Raw genomic sequence first — 11462 nt, forward strand, 5'->3', positions numbered from 1 at the left:
ATGGAAGTGGCTATGTGAAGATCTGCCTGACTAGAGACAAAACCACCAAGCCATTCAGGAACAAATGCTCAAACCTAAAACCTAAAAATACGTCTGCAGACTTCGTGGTTCTGGGGCAACAACTTTGGATAAAGAAGAAGGATGTGGGGACTGAACAGGTGACTTCTTAGATGAGACAGAAGAACAAGGTTTATTAACCCTTTAAGAAGAGCAGCTAGAGAGAGACAAAAGCAAGGCCGAGCAAACGACGCAGTGGTCTTCTGTGGACGGGGGCTCTTTCTGCTGTTGATGGCCAGCATGAAAGCACACAGGCAGAGGACTCCAGCATGGAGCCTGCAGCAGTAGCTCTGAAACATGTTCTCTGGTGATGAGCAGTAAAAGGAAAAGGGAGACACCCTGTAATAGTATGAATGGCCTTAACGTAGTTAAGCTGGACATTGCAGTATGGGGGAGGCAGGGAAGGAAGAAATGCAGGAGATATAGGAGATGAAGAGGGGATGAGCCCCTGGTCTATGCCAGATAATGGACAAGGTACTTGCTAGCAGTTATCTCATCTAATTCTCACAGAACAGGAAGTCTACATATCCCGCCGAGTTGTTGAAAAGAATACCTCAGAGGATGCACCCAAAGAGCATTTAGCACGTGTCTGCTAAATGTTAGGTATTACTATTATTAGTGTTACCATTTTCTTTACTTTGTAGCTCACAGGACTCCATAATTCTCATGACTGTAATTAAATGATACGTGTATATTGTGTCTTGCCTACTAGACTGTCATTTCCAGAGGGCTAATTTCCAGAGAGCAGAAGCGTAATATGTCTTGCTCAGGATCTCAGAGTTCAGCACAAGCTTGGCACGTAGAAAGTGCTCCATGCTGAAGTGCTGAGCCAATGTATGGAATGTCAGAGGTTAGAAAGGGGCTACAGAAAGCATCTGGTGCCATGCTGCTATACAGATGGGGAAACTGACACCCAGACTTGGACTTACCCAAGATCCCATGGCTAGGAGTGGAAGATTCAGGCAACAATGAGGCTCCCTGACTCCATGGGAGGCAGAAGCCTAGAAGCCACCATCAGCTCTCACACCAGCCCTGCCCCCACAAGAAACCCACACAGGCTCATTTGCCTAGATCAACAACAACAGCAAGAAGACTCTGGAGTACATGAAAATAAAAAGCACACCACTCCCTCCTGACCCCACCCTTCTCCCCCCGACACTGTCCCCCGACACTGCGTTCAGGCAGCTTCCACTGTTGATGTGCATGGACCTCTTGCTTATGAGATCCTAGAGAGTTTCATGGTGACAGCTTAGCCACATTGAGCATCAGGAGGCTATCATGAGCAAGCCACCAAGTCACTGGTCAGACCTTGTAGGCCAGGGCAGTGAGTGCTCTGATAGTAAGACAATAACAGGCATGGCAAAGACAGAAGGAAGGGGTAGTCAGTGCTGTGGAGTGAGGAGGGGGTTAAGGAAGACTTTGAAGATGACAATATTTGATCTGAGCATCCAAGGATGAATTCATGATCCACTAGGCAGGTAGAAGAAGGGCAATGGAGAGTGGGGAGAAGGAATAGCACATGCAAAGGCACAGAGGTTGGCTTGAGATTCAGAAGATGAAGCAGGCTAGGTGGCGGGAGGCCTTGCTAGTCATGCTAGGGGGTATTGGTCTTCTCCAGAGGGCAATGGCAGCTCTGCAGGGTTTGCAGTTGAAAAGTGACTTGCTCTGATTTGTTGTCTTTCATCACCATGACAGCAGGAGAGGGGTTGGACTGGGAGTGGGGGGAGGCTGGAGGCTAGAGGCTGGAGGCAGGAGCCTCCCACTGAGGCCAAACTCTAAAGCCCAAAAGCTATTGCCCCAAATGGTAGACTCAGACTCAAGAAGGACCAAGTGTCTGCTTTGTGCCAGCAAAATCACCCACTTCTTCCTATTCATTGCCCCCACATTCCTATTGGGTGCACCTTGCTATAGCTACATCTCACCCAGAAGTCACTTAACTGATAATCCCGACTATCCAGAACCTAGCTGTTAGCCTGGAAGCAAACAAAAAAGACCTATGGACCGCCACATTCATGTCCCAAACGTTGTGCCCTACAGGGCATGCACTTCACACCCAAGGGCACATGCAGTCTGCCACTCAGGCTTAGTCATCTCTGGTCAAGAGTAGATGCCAGCTAGAGACATCCCAACTCTGCCACTTTCTAGCCATGCGGGCTTGGTCCTGAGTCTCCTCATGCATAAAATGAGAGCAATAGCTGTCGCTACTTCAGAGTGTGGCTGTGAAGATTAAAGACGATGACGTACTGGGAAAAAGGGCAAAAAGAAAGATGAAAGAAAAAGGTAGAAACTGTGTCCTGAGCAGATCCGAGGTACAAAAGAGAATGGTAGGTAGAACCATGTGATATTTTCAAGAACTTATTAAATAAGACATAATATGCTGTATTTATAAATTCAAGCAACACATTTTATAAGATTTCCTTTAAAACTAGATATAGTGAAAAGTTTTGGTGTTTAGAAGGTAGCGCTACTGGGAAAATTAATGTATGCAAATTTGCATATGGGAATGAGATAATTCTGTGTGTACCTGTGTAGGTCTAAAATGCCCCCCAAATTTATAAAACACACATCATGTTTAACAGAATCTAAGATGCTATTAATTGTAAGATGCGACATTTCGTGTATCACTAAGAAAGAAATATTGCTGTTAAGATGCCACAGATAGTAAGATGCATCTTGATTTCAGAGCTGTTAAAATGTGAAAGTATGTATATCTCCAAGTCAATGGAAATCCTAATATGCAATATATGTTTGTTGTGAGAATGTCTCATTTTCCTCTTGAGCAGAAAATATAGTTTTTCTTCATACCCCCTTCCCTACCTTCATCTATGCCAAAGGATCAAAAATCAAACATAACACTTCTTCCTTAACCTGGTGATCACTCTATCTGGCCACTCCAGAAGCTTCCTCTCTCAAGAAGCTGATCCAGATTTTCAGCTCATCCAGAACTAAGCTAAACAAGTCTTAGGTTTACAGGGGTCCTACTGAGCCACCAGCTTATCCCCTTGGGGTGAACCTCTTTAAATCAAGTCCAAATTTGCACAGATTGAGTACTCAGCTGAATCCAAGCTGGGGCTTCCAACTCTAGGTTGCCCAGGCAAAAAAGCTACTGGCTTTCTTCTCCCACTTCTCAGCCAGCAGATCCCACAATCAATGACTAAGCTGAAACTGTAGAGCAGCCTCCAACAGCCAACCTCCTCCACAGCCTTCACTGTGGAGCCTCCTCATCAATAACCCCAAACATGCTTTTGCCCAATACTACCTATTATTCTTGAAAGAAACAAAAGGGGCTCATGAGAGGCAGGCAGGGGAGGCAGAAGTTGTGGCTTCCACTGCAGCTTGGGGAGAAAAGATATTAATCACCCCCCACCCCCATCTCAACTAGAGATAAGAGAGAGAGATTTCTTAAAAGCCCTATGAGGCCCAGTACACAAAGACCCAAGCCTTCCTGACCCACAGTCCTGGCCAGTTATGCTTCAAAAAGCAAGTGAGGGTGTCCTGAAGCAGGAAGAGAGAGCTTGACCATTCCACACTATGGTGGCCATGCTGAGGAAGCAGATAAGCCCTTGACACTCTTCTTCTGCAAACACCCATACTTACCTCATTTAATTTTTCCACAGCCCTCTGAGGTCTCTATTAGAGTCCATTATACAGACAGGAAAACAGGCTGGGAGAGGGGCAGTAAGATGCTCTAGGTCACAAAGCTGGGCCTGGCTGGAACCCAGGTCTCCTTTCCACATCACACAGAGTCACCAAGCAATGGCTTCATTGTCATCACTCAAGCTTACTCAAATGTTAGAATATGGATTCCAGACCCCACCCCTGGAAAGCTATACTGTGGGACCGGGGCCTGGAGAATGTGTGTTTTACAAGCTCTGGGAACCAACGCCTTACCAGATGGTCCCAGACCAGGAGTAAGGAAAGCTGGATGGGAAGATACAGAGACCATGGGAGGGAGGAAGAGAAGGGCCATCCAAAAGGGGCCCTGGAAGCAGACCTGGCCTACTTTTAGCCCTCATTTAGCCTAAACCCACCCCTCCTCTCTGTACAGAGGCTTGTTAACTCACTAGATACCACATCCTGCTGCTTTCATCTCGCCTTCCTTTTCCCTCTGAACAAACTCCTTCCTCCTACTGACCTGAACTTCTTGCTTATTTACCCCAGCCCTGGGATGGGCCAGCCCGCACGCGCACGCGCAAACACATGCACACATGCACACACAGCGTCACGCAAGGGACAGCCAAGGTGTAAAGACTGGTCCTCTGACAGCGTCGAGCAGTTTTCTAGAAGAGCAGCCACTGTCTGGGGGCCCATGCTCGCTATCAGGAGAGGGCTGAGGCAGGCACTTTCAGAGACTTCATGGCAAAAGACCCAGTGGCTAATGCTTACAGAGAGAATTCTCAGGACGAGGGAAGCAGACTCCTTGACTCCGCGACACTTGGCGGCCTGCGAAGGAGTCAGGAAGCTTCGGCCACATTCGGACCGCACAGAGACGGTCCAGCAGTGGCCACCTAGATAACGGTGGACGGTCCCCTTCTGTCTCCGGGATTATTGAGAACGCTAGTGTGCGGAACCCGTGCCTGGGCAGTGTTCCCTATCCACGAAGCCGTTAGACAGCAGGATCTGTCCAGCCTACTCGCTGTAGCCACTGCTCTCAGAGCTCACTGCTCCCCGACGGTTCCCAGCCCTCAGATGAGCCCTACGCGTGCCCTCAGCTACCCTCGTCCCGGCCGCGCGGTCTCACACCTGCAGTCCCTGCCGGGCGCCGAGCCCCTCTCCAGCGGCGATTCCCTGCGATTCCGGTTACGGTCAGGACCACTGCGCGGGGGCTCGAGTTGGGAGGCAGGTCCCGGCATCTGCCCAGGCTCCGCGCCAATGGTGGGCTGGGGGCGGGGACCGGGGCGGGGCCACACTGAAGGGCAGGGCTTTGATTTAGGTCGGGCCCTGGGCGGGGCTGGCCACCCAGCGGGCCTCTCACGCCATCTGGTGGCCGGGCAATGTCCACGAAGTGCCAGTTTAGCACATGTGTCCTCAGAGTCTCGCCGCAGCCAGCCGAGCGCCTATAAAGCAAACCCCAGTTCTGAGTCTGTCTGCCTTCAGAAGGGACAGGCCTTGGAGGGTGGGCGGCCACTGTCGGAAGAGGGATGCCAGCACGGAGCACCAACACCGAAACCCCCAGGAGTAAGGTGCGGTTCCGTCAAAGGAGCGGAAGCGCGGCTTTGACCTCGCAGGAGAGGTGGGCGGAGCAGGAGAGAGACTTGGGGTGGGGGCTTCGGGGAAGGAGGAGAAAGGGGAAGCTCCCACGAGCTGCTTCCTTCTGTCACTGCGACCCAGCGCCCCACTTCCTCCTCCTACTTCTATTTTCTTTGGGTGCTAACATTTAAAATGACTGCACCCCTGCTGTGCAGACGGATGCTTTGACCCTTACCCTTCTGCAGAAACCTTCCTAGAAATTACAGCCAATCCAGACTTTCAGCACTACTGCTCCAGCCTCTGGTCTGACGTTACCACCTTCTTTCACCAGTGGCCGTCACTTCAGCCATTTTTCAGCCCCTGAAGGGAGAGGGGGATCATCCCTAGAGTCAAGGCCCTCTTCTTGCCTCCCCTGCTCTCCCTACGGACGTCGTAACGGATGTTGTTAAATCAAGAGCTGGGTCACAGAATCCTGGAAGTCACTGCATATCCCTGTACCTCAGTTTCCTCATTTACAAAATGGGGATGTGAAGGTTGGCTTTGCAATGAAAAGAATAGCACTTTACTTCAGGCAGTCCTTGCAATGAAAGAATAGCACTTTATTTTAGAGTTAACAAAGGGCAAGGCTGAAATTTTCACTTCCACTATTGAATGGGACTCTGTGTCACAATATCTGTTAGAGGCGTTCAAAATCAGCCACAAGGTTGTACGTTATGTTGGTCAAAAGCCACAACCCTACCTGAGGCTTTGAGAGATGTGAACACCAATGACTTTTCTTTTCCTGACTCCCTAAATACCAAGAAAAAACAACTTCCCCAAAGGCATAGAAACAGAAAGTACCCTTGGGTGAACATAGAGGACTGGTTCTAGCCTATAGTAAGAGATGGAAGGGAGCTCAGAACCATCTAGTATTTCTCCTCATCTACCAGTAACCCCCCACATACGACTATTTTACAAATAAAGAACCAGAGCCATGAAAGACTGTGGGAGGACAAGCCTAAGGTCATATGACTTGATGAGGGTAGGCAAGGACTCTAGTCTCCCCAATCCCTACTTTTCTACCACAAAAAGGAGAAGTGGGGCAGGGAGATAGTTCAGAGGTGGACAGATTAGGGAGGAAGGGGTAGAACCGCTCTAGAATGAGGAACTGAGTAGCAAGAATGACACAGTGTGTACCAGATTGATATCTTGGGTTATGAGATCACTTTGAAAGCTAAAGAAAATGCTAGAGAGGTTATGGCATCCTTTACTTCTTCCATGTCTTTGTTATTCCTAAAACTGAAGATGGAGGAGAGCTGAAGCGGAGTTGCCTGTAAGAGCTCACTACTAGGGATCTGAGCATCCCATGAAGCCCACTTACTTAGTCCTATCCTGCATCCCCTCAGATGTAGGTATTCTCTTCTCCCCTAGCAGGTGTGACCCAGATGTTGAGCTTGCATATTATCCTACCCCTCCCTCAGCTCCACCTGTATCTCCCTGTCCCTCCAGGGCAAACCACCAACCAGGAGATACCATCAGCACCTTACACCTATAGGCCAGAACTTAGAACTACAGCCACCTAAGCACCTTCTTCCACCTTCTACTCCCACCTACCCAAATTAGCTGGTAAGACTCAAGGTGCCTCTGTCATTCATGTGGTGCCTTATTTATACCACATCGTATAGCTCTCCTGTTGCTTCAAATTTGTCTATTTATTATTTCTGTCTTTCCTTTCACTGACTTATATTTTCAAAGATGAGTCTACCCCTGTCTCCACCCCTTCATCTTACATTTATTCTTCAATGCTCTGAAAAAAAATCACCAGGAATGCCAAATCTAATGACTTCATTTTGTTACCTCACTATAGCATTTGATGCTAACCCTCCTTGAGAATTTCTCCCTTAACTTCTCCCCCTCCACCTCTGACCAATATTCTGTTTTCTTTTTCCGGCTTCATTTTCTACATTGTTTCTTAAATATTGAGGATGCATGAGATTTTATGTGAGGCTGCTTCTCTTCTTGCTGGACACTCTCATCCATTCTCATCATACTGATCCCTTCTAAATCCATAGCCCAGATTTCTCTCTTGAGCTCCAGATCTAGAATTCTGAGCACTTACTGCACATCTATTTCTGGATAGCTCAAAGGCAACTTAATCACTCCATGTCCTGAAATGAATTCCTCATCTTTCCCCAAACTTCTTCACTTGCCTTTCCCATCTCAGTTAATATCTTCACTATCCACTCAATTTCAACACTAGAAACCTCCATATACAAGTAACATATCCAGAACATGTAAAGAGCTCTTACAACTCAAAAATTAAAAAGACAAACAATCCAACTTTAAAACGGGCAAAAACTTGAACAGATACTTCACAAAAGACAAATAGCCGATAAGTGCATGAAAAGGTGCTCAACATCATTAGTCATTACCACTGTACAACAATTAGAATAACTAAAATTAAGACTGACAACACCAAATGTTGGCAAGGATATGGAGTAACTGGAACTCTCATATATTGCTTGTAACAGGGTAAAATGGCATGGCTACTTCAGAAAACTGATTGGTAGCATCTAATTAAATTGAATATATATCTCCCTCTGACCCAGCATTTCTACTTTTAGATATATATCTGATGGATTTATATGTCCACACAGAAACATATATATGAATGATTATTCCAGCTTTATTCATAATAGCCCAACTCTGGAACAACCCAAATGTCTATTAATAGTAGGAGAGATAAAAAGCAATTGTGGTATATTCATATAATGGAATGCTACTCCGCAATAAAAAAGGAAGAAATTACTGATATGTGTATCAACATAGATGAATTTTAAAACATTATGTTGAGCAAAAGAAGCCAGACTCAAAGGAAAATATACTGCATGATTTCATTTATATGAAGTTCAAGAACCAGCAAACTAATCCATAGTGATAAGCATCAGAATGGTGGTTATATTGGTGGAGAGAACAATTTAACTGGAAAGGGGACATGAGTGAACCTTCTTGGGCGATAGGTATATTTCCTATCTTGATCTGGGTGGTGGTCACACAGTGTGTACATATGAAAAAATGATTGAGATGTTTACTTAAAAGGGAAAAAGGTTAATAGTATCATAAGGAGACATAGCAACATTATTTACCTCTTATTTTGATGCACCAAGAACAGCACAACATCACTTCTGTGGTATTCTTTGTCAAAATGCCTTACCTCAATCTAATCATGAGAAAACATGGGTCTAACCCAAGTCAAGGGTCATACTATAAAATCTTCAATGGTGTGAAAGTCGGGAAGCACAAAGGAAGACTGAAAAGGCTGTCACAGATTGTCACACAACAATTAAATGCAATGAGGGATTCTGGATTGGATCCTGGATCAGAAGAAGAACATTAGTAGGACAATTGGCAAAATTTGAATAAAGTCTGTAGATTCATTAATAATAATATATCGATATTTTTTCCTGATTTCAATAATTATACTATGTTTTAGGTACAATACTAATATTTAGGGAAGCTGGGTGAAAGTTTTATGATAACCCTATGCAACTTTTTTAACTCCAAAATTATTTCAAAATATCAACAAAAAAAGCAAAAAATAAATGTCGCAAATCTTATGAACTTATGAAGAACTTCTCATTTCATTTTCCATTTCTAAAACTTCAAAAGAAAACTGCAGATCACTTTTCTCTATGATACAAATATAAAAATCTGATATAAGTACAAATTGTAGCCAGCTTTTAATTAAAATAGTAATATGCTGGAACAAAGTGAGGTTTGTTCAAGGAATGCAGATATCCTGGATGAGTCTGAAGGGATTTAATGGATTTAGTCCTAGGTCAGCCTCACAGGTTGGCATCTGAACCTTATGGAGGAAAGAGCTTCAGGCAACAGCAAAAGGAGCTGTTTCCATTAGGATCTTGGAAACCCAGGACACAGCAGCAGAAACACCAGGTTGGAGGTTGAGGGTGGGGAAGCACTTGATGAGGAAAGCACACGATGAAGAGAGCTTTGAAGGAAGCTGGAGGACTGAAACGGGTCAGAAACTCAGGTGTCTCCAAGAGCCAAACAAGTCAGACTCCTGGACAGATCTGGTGAGATGGTATTCACTTACTGTATTATTGCATTTCATGACAGCATTGTTTATACTCTGTGCCTCCTGAAACAACCCCTGTTGAAATTTTAGTCCTTTTTTTTTTTTCCATTTCAATAAGGTTTTCTTTCCCCACACAGCTTTTCCATATTCTTCTTATAATTTCTTTTCAGGAGGTATTTTACACTGTATTTTTTCAACAGGTATACTTTGTATATTAAACATATAGGAATTTTCTTAATTTCTACCAGTAAAAATGCCTGCTCCCATTTCTCCTCAAGCATATATTCCTTTTGGCCTCTTCTATTTTTCCAAATTTGCTAGAGACATGATTACTTGAAATATTTCATTTTTTAACTAATTCTAATATAAGAAAAACAATTGCACAAAGACAAAAACTGGCAACTGCCCTTGACCTTGATGTCTGGGAACAATAGGGTATTGGAGACATGGGGTTTGAAATTAAGAAACCTCTAAAAGGGGGCCTCCCTGAGGATCCAGCTCCAGCCCACTGTGGCCATGTGGAAATGCAGGACTGGTATGGTCAGATTTTATAACTTTTAAAAAATAACAAATATAGGAGTTCTTAATCTGAAATCTCCTGGTCTTTAAATGCTAAAAACTAATTCAACACACTATTTTAGAACTCATTGCAGGCCAAAGCAGGCATGACCTACTGACTTTCAGTTTTTGACATCTGTTGTATATTGTTCAGGTGGGAGCTGCCCCAGCGAGATCTGAGTAATTTCTGTTAATGTGAGCTAATTTGTTCTCACTGTCTCGGGAGACATTTTATGCAAGGAATATCAATGTTAAAAGTTTATTAATGTTGTTTATCATATGAATAGGACACAGGAGAGAAACTGCATAATTATTCCAATAAGATGCACCCTAATGAAAACTCTTAGGGACTAGAAATAAAAAATACTTCATCAAGATGATAAATGTGTATATCTCAATCCAAAAGGCAATATGATACCTAATGATGACCTGCAATGGAGAGCAAATATAGTCTTAAATAACAAAAGCATTGCTACAAAAACAAGGAGGAAAACAAGGATATCACACTGTGAATAGTGTCAAAAATATTCTGAAATTTAAGGAAAAAACACTAGAAGAAAAATAAATAAAAACATAAATTTGATAAGGAAGAGTCAAGCTTATGATTATTTGCAAAAGACATGATTGTGTACCTGAGACACCCTAGCTAATAGACTGAGGAATGTTTAGAACTTATGAAAGAGTTTAGTAAAGTAGCTGGACACAAAAATAAATATATGAAATTCAATAGTTTTTTATATACCAGCGATAACCAAACAGAAAATAGAGCTCATTCACCCCAGCAACAAAATATGTAAAAATAGGAAATTCAGAGGACCCCGGATAGCCAAAACATCTTGAAAAAAAAAGAACGAAATTGGAGGACTCAAACTCCTTAATTTCAAAACGTTAACACAAAGCTACAGATAGACATAAAATCAGTGGAGTAAAATTGATAGTCCAGAAATAAACCCTCACATTTACAATGAAATGATTTTTAGTAAGGGCACCAAGACAATTCAAAGGAGGAAAGAATTATTTTTTCAAAAGTGATGCTGAGATCATTGGAGATCTCTATGAAAAAGAATGAAGTTGTGTCCCTACCTCACACCACGCACAGAAATTAACTCAAAATTAATCAAAGACCTAAATGTAAGAATTAAAACTATAAAACTCTTAGAAAAAAAAAGTAAATATAAATCTTTGTGACCTTGAATTAGACAATGGTTTTTTAGATATGACATCAAAATCACAAGTGACAAAAGAAAAATAAAGTATGCATTATCAAAATTAAAAGATTTTGTGCTTCAAGGACACTATCAAGAAACAAAAGACAACCCACAGAATGGGAGAAAATTTTTGCAAATCATATATATGATAAGGAGTCTGAATCTACACTATATAGAGAATTTCTATAACTCAATAATAAAAAGATAAATAAATCTATTGAAAAATGGGCAAAGGGTATGATAGATATTTCTACAAAGAAGATATACGAATGGTCAACAAGCATGTGAAAAAATGCTCAACTTCATTAGTCATCCAGGAAATGCAAATCAAAACCACAATGAAATACCACTTCACATCCACTATAATAAAAAAG

General features: G+C 43.3%; 1 protein-coding gene across 6 annotated transcripts in view; it reads right to left on the reverse strand.

Moving 5' to 3' along the window:
- PIK3R5 (phosphoinositide-3-kinase regulatory subunit 5) overlaps positions 1–5121 on the reverse strand; it is a 68983-nt gene extending 63862 nt beyond the window's left edge. For 2 of the 6 annotated variants that reach the window (XM_039847336.1, XM_039847335.1), the window contains exon 1: positions 4801–5119. The gene's annotated coding sequence lies outside the window, so the exon portion shown is untranslated. Of the gene's footprint in view, positions 1–4800 lie in introns of all 6 variants that reach the window. The other 4 variants (XM_039847339.1, XM_039847334.1, XM_039847338.1 and 1 more) reach the window with 3 other exon arrangements.
- Between the last annotated feature and the right edge of the window lie 6341 nt (positions 5122–11462).

The sequence above is a fragment of the Pteropus medius genome, unplaced genomic scaffold, assembly GCF_902729225.1.
Source record: "Pteropus medius unplaced genomic scaffold, Ma_sr-lr_union100, whole genome shotgun sequence".
NCBI lineage: Eukaryota > Metazoa > Chordata > Mammalia > Chiroptera > Pteropodidae > Pteropus > Pteropus medius.